The sequence below is a fragment of the Chanos chanos genome, chromosome 1 (genome assembly GCF_902362185.1).
Source record: "Chanos chanos chromosome 1, fChaCha1.1, whole genome shotgun sequence".
Classification (NCBI taxonomy): Eukaryota; Metazoa; Chordata; class Actinopteri; order Gonorynchiformes; family Chanidae; genus Chanos; species Chanos chanos.
This window is the reverse complement of record NC_044495.1, coordinates 48,404,726-48,416,708: the sequence shown is the minus strand read 5'-3', so window position 1 is coordinate 48,416,708 and position 11,983 is coordinate 48,404,726.

The following is an 11,983-nucleotide window of genomic DNA, read 5'->3' as shown; positions in this document are numbered from 1 at the left end:
TGGTGTAATTTGAAGGGCAGGAAGTTCAAAAAGAAGTTGCTATTCGAGAGACCACGAGAACTAAGCATGTGTGGCCTGACCTTTCCAGCTAGCGTCGAAATTCTATCGACTTTAACTTAAATATCATGGAAAAGGCTTGTCCAAAAATTCTATGCAATGCCTAATTATGATTGCTAAAGAAATATTTGACAGAAACTCACCATTCAGCAGTCAGTAGGTCTTCGGTTTCCCCAATCCAGCATATGGAAATATTAAATCGAGTAGTATAAATATTTGTCCCGCTAAAGATGGTGTCAGGTTTAATCCTTCTTGCTCCGTCTCCTAATTGAAAGGGAATGTATGAGTTTCATTTTATAATACGCTCTTATTATGGTATTATAATTATGGTTGGTGAATTTCACCCTGACTACAGTGGTCGAGGCAAAAGGACACAAGATCTTTCTAGAGTACCACATTGTCATCTGTTTTAGAGTTACTGTACATATAAGAGTACAGCTCGGGGTTTCAACATCCATATCAAACAATAAGCAAAAATCCGCAGGGACAGCCTGAGGCCTGTAGAAATTGCCGGAGCATTGAGAGGAATATTATGTTTTCATTCTGAAAAATACATTTCATCTCCAAACGCTGTTAATCTGCCCTAAATGGACTAAAATTTATTGCTTAGTTGCTGATGTTGCATAGCATTTTCATAGCTTTGGCAAGTCAATTGAACGTCAACAGCACATTTCAAAATGATTTTACGTAGGCTGAAGGTCAAAACACTGTTGAAGTGAAGACCATTATTCCACACTGGCGGAAATAACTGCTCTAAATCCAAACTGTTGACAAAGCCTGGAAGGAACCAAGAAAGTCCCAACTTGCTGCAAATTTTGGCTCGGTTCTAATGGCAAAAGGGTTTCACACAGACAATATGTAACACTGACTTCCAGGCATGCCTCACTTCACTCTCTGGTCCTGAAATTACGCTGCAGCTCTCCTATCACTGTGGCATAAGAGATACAACACTGGTTCACTGTACAATTATTCAAATGGGAAAACGAACTGAGTCGTACGAGGCAGTAATTACAGGCCAGTGTCTGCAAATGCCACACGATGAGCATTTAAATAATAGCTCTTGGATCCACAGTAACCTTTAAAGGGAAGATTATCTGGTAATATCCTTTACCACAACACAGAGACAGGAAGACATTACTGAACAGCTACAGGGCAGGCAGGGGTCAGGGAATGAATACTGAGAGAGAAAGAGAGAGAGAGAGAGAGAGAGAGAGAGAGAGGGATAGAGAGAGAGAGAGAGAAGAGGGAGGGAGAGAGAGAGACAGAGGAGGTCCTGTGACCATTAGGGTGAATTAATGACCAAAAGATTAATTAACACATCAGTTTGAAGACTCAGTGGTTTCCTGTGTGTGCTGGGTATAAGAGATCGTTCACTACAGAATCATAAAACCAAGGGTTTGTCTTTTGTCCTCTCGTCGGTTCAGACGAATGAATGATACTGATGTTTTTTAATCAAATGACTGACTGCATATCTGTTGTTTGAGAAAGTAAAGTATTTGACTAGGTAGCTCCACTCTGACAGCACTAACTGAGAGTCTGTACCTGGGGAAGAATACACTGGAAAGCAGAATGCTTTTTTTGTTCTTTCATTAATTGGATTTACAATTCATTAATCATGAACTTATTCATTTAACTGGGTGGCTAACTGATCGACATAGGCCTGGACCAGTCTAATGTCTAATGTGTGTGTAGAATATGGGAAGCAGCAGTGCCGAATATAATCTAACATATTAAATGCAATCTCAGTGGTTTCAGGTGAAAGACATCCTGTGAAATATGACGTATGTACTGCAGTTCAAGCAGAGGACTATACCCTGGGTTTAAAGTTCAGATCGTCTGAAGTTTAGGCCCTTGTTTCTCTCTAGCACATATGGACTTTTGGAAAACACAGTGTGACTCTATATTATTCATAGAAGAAGGCAGAGAGCCTTCCTTCTCAAACACAGTTTCTCCATTTGCAACCTCCACAGTCCCAGACTCTGATTCATCTGGCACATTAAGGGTGAATCTGCACTCTCCGAGTCGTGTGAAACAGTGGCGCTCCGGCAAAGCTTTATGCAATGACCACTCAAGGATTAAAATGATGAAGAGGCACTTTTGACATGCAGTTCACAGGAGGAAACTATATCTAAAAGTTAATATTTGTGCAAAGTCATGCCACGCTCTCACCATCGATTGCAACGAAGGAAATACTCCAGTATCACTTTATTTTCATCCACTTTCACCCTACAGAACATGCTTTTGCAGTTATTTGCTATTTATAAAGAGAATAATAATATATTTCGTAAGAAAAAGGCTTGGGTTAGACGATGGTGGTTTCCTATCTGTTTCTTGTACTTGAAAATGCTTTGGATATTTGGAAGAAGACCAGCTGGACTTGATTGTGGGGCTGAAAACAAAGGCAGACCTGTGTGTGAACTGGGCAGAGCTGAACCAAATACAATGTGAATGAACGTGTTTGATGTTCCGTTTATCTGTTCACATATAAACGTCCAAAAATTAAGTAATTGTCAACATAAAACTTTATCAGATTTTAAGATCACAAAATGCAATTATGAAAACAAATTGTAAGTGTGGGCTAAAATATACTCAATTAGATTTGGTCAACTGCATTTCTTACAATTACAGTAATTATATTGACCATAAGGCAGAATGTTCTGGAAACGCACCGGTCAGTTAAAGGTCATTTAAGTTGTCAGGAGAACGAGATAATAAACAATACAGCTGGACCAAATTGACCTAACCTTTGAAGAACAGAGCCTTAGATTGTCCAAACCCAACCCACTGGAAAAACAGGAGCAATGTGCAACCCCTATGAAAAGTATTAGCACTTAAAACTCTTGCGTCTTGATACAAGGTTGCTTTGAGAGGCTGTTTCATAGCATTTTTATAAGTCCAAGTAAAAACCTTATTTGATAGGTCATTTTGCACATACATCTATATAGTTATTTAATTTAACTGGTTATTTTTCACATACAATGCATCTGTAGAGTTATCTAAATTTCCTTTGACATGTCATATGATTATTAGGTTATATTTCTCTCCATTAAGACGTATGGCAAATGAGCAATATCTCTGTGGCAGACAGTCGGGCTATTGAAAGCAGCGGTGACCTGCACACTGTAAAAGAGGCAGCGTGTGTTATTTTCAAGGCAACTCTCTCTCTCTCTCTCTCTCTCTCTCTCTCTCTCTCTCTCTCTCTCATTCTCGCTCGCTCCTGTGTTGTGTCCTTGCTAGCCTTTAATGGTTACAACAGCAGTTCAATTTTGTTGTCAACTAAAGGAAGAGAAAAAAAAAAAAATTAAAAGAAAACAACAACGCGGCATCCTGTCGGCTAAGAGGACGCCTCTGCCGACAGTATTAATAGCAGCGTTACCATGACAGTGGACAGACCAGCCCCTGTGTGACTAGCTTTTATTCCTCCTCACAGACTTATGAAATATGCAAAATGCAAACAGAGGTGGAGTTGAAGACTGAAAAACCTCCTTCCACCACTACTAACCACTACACGTCCAGCATCATTACTTATTTATAAAACCGGCCCGGCTAAGTGCCAAAATGGGCCCTCAGGTTTTTCCGCCATGCCATAAGGGCACTTTTGTAACACTGTGTTTACATTTAAGGAAAAAAAAAAATCCTCTGCAAAAGCGATAACACGTTTTTAAAAGGAAAAAAGAGAAGGGCAAATGAGGTACAGCGTCCGTATCGAAAGCACAATGACAGCGGTAAATATTTGTACGTGTCGTAGATGCCAACTCTGTAGACGCCTTAGGTGGAAGCCCTGCAAACCATCGGCAGTAATAGCTGGTGACTAGCTGTTTTGCGGAATAACTCTTCCACAGACTTCTTGGAATTTTTTTTTTTTTTTACAAAATCAAGACTTGGTCTATCATTGGTCTGTATCTCTATACACAGCCCTAAAGAACTGGCTGAGACAGAGTTTGGTACATTGGGATGAAAACATGATTGGCTGAAACAGAGTTTGGTACATTGGGATGGAAACATGATTGGCTGAGACAGAGTTTGGTACATTGGGATGGAAACATGATTGGCTGAAAGAGGAAGATGGCATTAAGCAAAGCTGTGGCCACATTCATCCTTAGAGGATGTTACAAGGCTTTGGACAGGCTGTTTGTTCAGTCAGTACCACGACATTTTAATGTTTGTCAGCATCTGTTTTATGTCTGTTATTCTGCACAAACTCACTGGTACCGTTACCTTGGCAAGCAATGCCATCTATTCAAAGACTGAAAAAATGTTGTCAAACCTATAAGATTCATTTTTTTGGCCAAGGCAAGATATTGTATGTTTTAATTAACTTGTTTACTCAAAATACATCCTCTAAATAGACCTACTGTATGGATTGCAAGAGGTAAGTAAACATTTCAACCCTCCCCCCCTACCCCCACCATCACCACCACCACCACCACCACCACCACCAAAAAAAACCCCTTCAATATTGAGATAAAATCAAGTTCCTTGAATTTTCACCAAAAATACATTTCTGTTCTTAAGCCATAAGAACAAAGCAGGAGGTTATTTTTTTCTGATCCAGTGGTTGAGTGATTTCTGTTCTGAACAGTGTGTGTGTTGTGGGTAGTTCTCTGTGAGATTTAATGACAGGAATCAGGCCCTGTGAGCTGTCAGATCGCATTGTCAGATCCCAGTGCCCAGGGGGCAGGTCCTCTCTGCATGCTAATTCAAGACTCGCTGAGACTCTCGTAATAAGACTCATGCCTCACAATGCTACACAACGAGAGGTCGAGAAGCAAAACGCAGAACGCAGCCATGTCGACAGCATAGTAACACATCATGACCTCTGACCCTGTTTAGAAATATCTGATTTTCTGCACAGGGGATGCGACAGCAATACAGAAAGGAAGAAAAAATAATTACAGTGGATGTACCCAGTGAAAAAATGGAGTGACGTAGAAACAAAAATGAAAAATTATATTAAAAAAAAGAACATTGTAATTGTAACTGTAGAAGTAATTGTTCTCATGGCTTTCTGTACTACTTTTTTACTCAACTTACAGTATATAGTTAGAATATTTCATTTTCAGTGGTGCCTCTTCATATTCCATATATCAATACATCTTAGTGTTAGAGATCCAAATTTGTACTTCACAATACTACAGAGATGTGTGATATCTAATTATTCAATTAACTGATAAGTACACCATACATTTCAGGAGTGTTATATTGTCATTCAGTGTGTTTTATACCTGTATACTGTATTTTCATGTGGATTAATTTGTTCTTCTTTACCATAGTAGAAAATACCCCAGAAATGAATCACATTTCTTATAATGTCCTCGATCATATGAAATAAAAGCATATAAATTTGCTGTTGTCTGATACACCTAAGCTTATTAGAGATGTTAATTAATGAATTTACCAACAGATCAGTGTTGATAAACGTACCAAAAATGTACAAAACTTTGAAAATAATGTCATGTCTTTACTCTTTGCTATTTGCCAGCCTCATCCCAAATTGGCTACAGCGGTTAGCTTTCTTATCAGCTGAATGCTACATCTCATGTATTAATGAGGCATACAACTGCTCACAGTCTCCAGCAGGCACTCACAATGACACAACAAGAGTCCAGTGATTAAGCTGAGTCGTTTACTGTTGAAACGAAACTTGGAATACAAGGCTGTTTCCGCCTAGCTCCAGGGAGGTAAGTCATTTCCTCAACAGGGGCCATACAGCAGGTACGAAAAGCAGCAATCAAAAACTGACAATCACTTCCGTGTACATACATTAAACACCGCATAATGGTTGAATCCTATTTGTCAGACATAAGGTCCGTTTAACAACAACAATGAAACAAGCTGTACTGCTTGAAGCAACACTGGCAAAAGACTTACATTACAATACATTTACAATTTCCTAAAAAATTACACTTCTAAACGTAGCATTTCCACTTATGTACATGCATTCAAACTAAAATGCTCTTGCTACACAGATCTAAAATATTCTTGCTATTTTAAGAATTGTTCTCATCATCACAAACTTGCTCTTTTACATTTATAATTTTCCCATGCAAAGGTCTACATAACTATCTAACGTAATAGACTTGTGTTTCTGTCAAGTGTTTCTGTCAATCTTTCCTGCAAGTGATGGATGTAACAAGTGATAAAACCCATTGACTGGAGGATGTTGGCTTTGAATCCTAGGTATTGTTACCTGTCGTCTGGAGGATGGTGGCTTTGAATCCTGGGTGTTGTTAGCCGTTGACTGGAGGATGGTGCTTTGAATCCTGGGTATTGTTACCTGTCGACTGGAGGATGGTGGCTTTGAATCCTGGGTATTGTCACTCTCCAGTATCTGTCTCGGAGCAAGACATTAAACACTAACATTTCCAGAGAAAATTTAGTGCATTAAAAGTTATACTACAACACAAATTTAATACATGTATTACAATGCAAGCATGGCCCAAATGATGCACTTAAGCAGAAAATAAGTTATATGTTCTGTGGTATCCTGAGCATACAAAAAAAAAAAACCCATGTCATTAAAAATACCTTTTTGGAAATAAGGCTTTATATTCAATATCTTTTCAGCCACATAGATCATTCGCATGTCTTCAGTCTCTCTATATTGATGCGTGTTTGTGCACGTGCTAACATCTGGTATTGTGGTTAACAAATTGGACAGTCTAGTCATCTAAAGACTTGGCAGTTGAATCTTCAAGGGGAGTCACTCCCAGAAAATAGGTCAGAAAGAGTAGAAATTTCCTGGGGAAAAAAGATGCCTGCTGGTGAAATAAATAAGTCAGCAGAACTACACGGCGTCCTCCAGACACAACTGACCACAAAAGGTTGATCGTAACACATGATGGGAATGTTACTTCACTTTTGCCCCTGATGGAGTGATGTCTCTGTCCTTCTAATTGGTCAAAAGTATCCATCTGCAGGAAGCTAAAATGTAGGTCAGTTTTTCCTTTTACACTCTCTTGCCAGGGTTCTCCATAGAGCTTGGTCTTTGGTCCCTTCCCCGACCTCTTCTCTCGCTCGGGTTGAGAGAGAGAGTCTCTTTTTCGACTGAATCCTCGCCAGCCGAACCTCAGACGGGTCACGGTGCCACGGTCTCGGATCCTCGCCACGCTTCAGAGTGGGCATGCCAAAAAGCAGTGCCAGGCCTAGAGCGATCGCCCTAAAGACGCGTACCCTGTGGCACGTCCCCTACTCCAGCCATCTGTCTGAGAGAGAGAGAGACAGGGAGGCCTCAAATGAGGGTTTACCAGAGGAAGGGACAGAGGTCCAAAAGACCCTTCAAAGTTTAGGAGAGGCACTTAAATTACTGTCAGAAAACCCTCTGTGTTTGATCTGTTTCATTTAGCAGTGCTGGCAAACTGGGAGGAAGGCCCCTGTACTCTGGTCTGGTTTAGCCAACATTACACAAGCTCCCAGACCCTGCCAGCCATGGAGTCACCATCACTCGCATATTGTCATGAAAAAAAAAAAAAATTTAAAAAGTGTTTCAGTGTATGGGCTGTCAGGTTAATATGTTTTGCAGGCTTCATTTTAAGCAGACATGCATAATCTTTCTCTTCATTTTCCCCATCATTTTCAATCATTCATGAGGCATCACGGCATTTGTCTTCTTTTTTTTTTCATATTTTTAATGAGGCTTGTGTACTTTTTTTCTGTCCTGGTCTCTCTCTCTCTTTCTTTTTCTAAATCATAATTGAAAGAAAGGGGTTTATTTGATTGTAAAAAAAAAAAGAACTGAATTTGTAGAGAGTGAATTTGAAAGGGACGAAAACCGTCTGTATTTCAGAGGGCAATGACCTTTTGAATATCACCATGTGTCCTACAGTTGCATTCAGTGTTCTCATTACACAAAGAAGCATAAAGTGGGATGACAATGAGCCATGGGCTCTTATGTACATTTTTTTTTTTTTTTCTTTTATGTGTGTCTTTTATCTTCCTGATTGCTTTTTCTGTCTGTGTGTGAGTCACATCAGTGAAAAAAAAAAATTATAGTTGGACAGTTTCAGCTAAATGCCTTTTCTAGGCACAGAGGTCATGGCCAGGATGGCTTCATCTAGCTATGTTAAGTCTGTGTGTGTGTGTGTGTGTGTATTACATCACTTTGAAATAGAGCTCTCTGACTGCTCAATGTGGCCCTTTTAACTAGCTCACTGTTAGTCTTAGGGATTTTCCCGTCGCCAGTGTTCAAGGTTTTCCGTTACTGGGAGAGACACTAACCACATCACATTCGGGGTTTTTTTTTTTTTTCAGTCCAAGACTGCTAAAGTGAAATCAGTTCTCTGCTTCATTTCTGTGTTAAAACACAGTACATGCACAGTGACTAGCAAATGATTTATTATAGTCATACTTACTGTTTTATATGAATTCGAACCAAAACCAAACGATTTCATTTCGCTCGTTATTGCCTGACAGCTGAAATAACAAAGTCAAGAAAAAAAAAACCTCAAACATTCAATACCTAATATCTATCTTAAGAATAATTTCTTTTAAGAATAATCCCTCCACCTGCAATTTTCTATCTCATTTTATCGCTGTTTTACTTTATATTTAAAATGTTCAGTGTTTGGTTGAGAGAAAAAAGCAGTCTTGTCGGTTCAGTTACAGAGGGAGCAGATCAAAGTTTGTGTGACTCTTTAGCATGTGAGAAGTGTCTTCTCTGGCTTTCAGGATTATTTGACCAGCAGTCACCATCCACCCTCTTATGAAATGGAAAAAGTTCTGAGACAACACATCTGACCCTCTGCGGTCACGCTATTTATATGAAAAAATGGGGAAAACATAAGTATTTTCCAACTGATGATATTTCAATTATTTGTTTTTCAAATGCATTTTTATGTTCCTTTCCTCAAGTCTACTTGTTGAATTTGAAACGGTTTTGAAGAGAAATTTGACTCCCTTCTGGTTATATTGGTGGTGCCATCTAAGAGGGTGTGACAATTTTTTCAAGCCCAAAATAGATCCCGTTACCTTCGTCTGTTAATCACAGCTGACTGTGAGTGATGACTTAGTGTTCCCTCTCAATCGACCTCTGCTTCTCATTTTCTCAGATAGGGTGAAATGTCCCTCTTGTGACAATCATTTGTGCTCCAGTACGAAGCTTTCACATTAACCTTGCCTGCCCTTTAAAGGCAAAGGGCAGAAACCTCACATTCAGTTTAAAAACTGAATTATGACCAAAATCAGCCCTTCTATATATTTGTTTTATCTTGTGCCAAACTGTCTTGGTTCAACCACGCTCAATTTCAGAAAGAATGATCGCTTAGTAATTGCTAATCACAAACTTAAAAGCCCTTTCCCTCCCCCCTCAGTTTTTTGACTTGTAGGGCAGTATTTTTGTCCATTACAGAAACAACAACTCAATTTGCCTGACATTTCACACACACACACACACACACACACAAAAACCTCCATGAGAGTGCCAATGTCATCATTTAATTTTGGGCATCTTTCAAAACCATGTGTCATTCCTCGAGATTTTTGTGTGGCTACAGGCAAAATTGAGAAGTGTGAGGGGGAAGACATATCCTGTCCAATGTTCAAAGGAAGAAAATTTATCCCCCTAATATAACTGACAGTTTGATTTTCTTTTTTTCTCTTTTTTTTTCATCTCCATTGCATAAACACACGACTATTCTGCTTCCTGAGTCAGCTTTTAGAGCTTCTGGCACCTGGAAGATTCGTACAGTTTATACATTTTATATGGATGATGATGAATTACAAGAAGACACCCAGCATGTACGTACCAAGGTTTCCTGAATTCAGGCGACTCCGTTCACAAGCTAACAATGCACCTGCTTAACGCTTTAGCTGTGCATCATGATTCTCTGAAAAGTGTAAATTAGCCACGGTAGCAATTTGGCCCAATAGCTTGTTTTTTTTTTTTGTTTTTTTTTCATGCACTTCGCCAGGAGATACGTGAAAGAAAAAAACGTGCACAAACAGCCTGTTGCATTTTCAAGTCACATCATAACAGTCAAAAGAGCCTTTTATTGTTGATGTAAATGAAAGTCAAGATTCAGGGTGAAAAACTGCTGTCATTTTAAAACAAGACTATGATGAGCAAAATTGATTTTTGTTCCACATCCTTTTCCATTACTCATTGAGTTGCTTGATTCTTTAACTTTTACCGTTTTCTGGACAACTCAGCACTCTTGGCAAACTGCACAAAATCACAGAAAAATGTGTTTTAAACATTTTCTACATTTTCACAAAGTAGATTGGACCCCGGAAACCCCCACCCCCACCCCCTCCCAACCACCACCACCCAATGTGTCACATTTAATCACGCTGCCGTACGCGATGGTCCTCAAGTTGAACGAATGCAGACAAAGCGACATGGAATTAGTGTGTTGCTAGGCACATCTCCAAGAACTGTTTACGTTCTCCCGCAATGCTGTCTTTTAACAGAGGCGATTACACTACCGTCTTAGACATGTTTGTCTTTCCTAACGTTCAGCTCAAAGGTTTATCCATACTGACAGCCACATAATATGGCTCGGGGAGCTCTCAGAATGACTGAGGAAAGAGAGGAGAGAAGGAGAACTTCTTCAAGTTTTAGACTGAGCTCCTTGATTTTTTATTTTTTTTTTCCCTCCTCAGCTCTTTGATGACATCCTATCGCTCCAAAGACACTGAAAGAGCACAGTAATCCCCTCAAAATTACATTAGCAACAGCCTTCACTCCATGTTTTTCTGAGTAGGTGGGAGGAACTTGAGCCAAATTGTTGAAGATACCGCAAAGGAGCTGAGAACGTGGCGGTCGCTACAGACACAAAGTTCTCGAAGTAATTTGATTACGGTTGGAAAGGTGCAAATAAGAACCCGTTTGAACGTCACATACAGATTCAATTTGAAGCTCTGAGTGCATTTTCTTCTTAAACTACGCATTCCGCTTTTCAAGAGTCGTCAAAAGGTGACACGGCAGGTCTTGACCTTTAGCGCATGAAGCTAATGTTTGTTCAGAAAGTTAAGATGTTCAAAAGTTCAGTGCAACCCGATACAAAATTGAAATGTAGGGCAGTAAAAATTGCAATTCCTTACCATTTGGATTCAAGTGTTGTTAAAGTGCTGTAGTAGTGCCCATGATAAGTGTGTGCGTGTGTCTGTGTGTGTGTGTACACATATCTTTGTGAGAAAGAGCGACAGTTCATCAACCCACTCACAGCAAACACTAAAACCAACCTAAATAAGGCCTAAGACAGGGTACTAAAAAGGCTCTATCAGACTCCTGTCTCCTCTCTTGCTACACTCCTAATAAACACATTTTCCCTTACAAGTCCAGTCAAAGGACACACAAATGATCTCTGGGCAGTATGACAATCTACAAAAACAAACAACGCGTTTTCTTCTTTCCCTCACTTGACGCCATCCAACTCCAGGATGCCTCAGCAGGAGGCGTGGCGCATTTGGTGCCACGGCAGCCGTTGCCGTGCCGATTGAACGAGACGACAGAGATCCATACGAATACTCAGAGAGTTAACGAGATGTGATGTAGCTCTCTGGTAGCCTGTCTTGTGCTCATTCTTCTCCATAAACGACGGACTTGGGATTTTATCTTTAGTCTGTCTCTGTCAATAACGTATCGCGGTCTAGATAGTCTGGAAAGTTTGTGCAAATACAATTATATTTTCATTTTACCAATTAATCATTCACAATTGTTGCTTTTTTTGTTGTTGTTCTTGTTGTTGTTTTTATTGTTGTTGTTGGCATGATTCTAATTGTTGTCTTAATCTTGTTTTGCATTTTACTGCATGGAAATATTCAGAATTCTTTGGAAAAATCAGCAACAGCAGGTTTTAATTTCGGGCTATTAGACATTTTCAAAGCAATTACCTGCCCATAATTATTTAACATAATACAGATGAAATGTCATTCAAGGATCCTTTCAACTCAATAACTTCTTTTCATTAATAAAATAAAGAGAAAC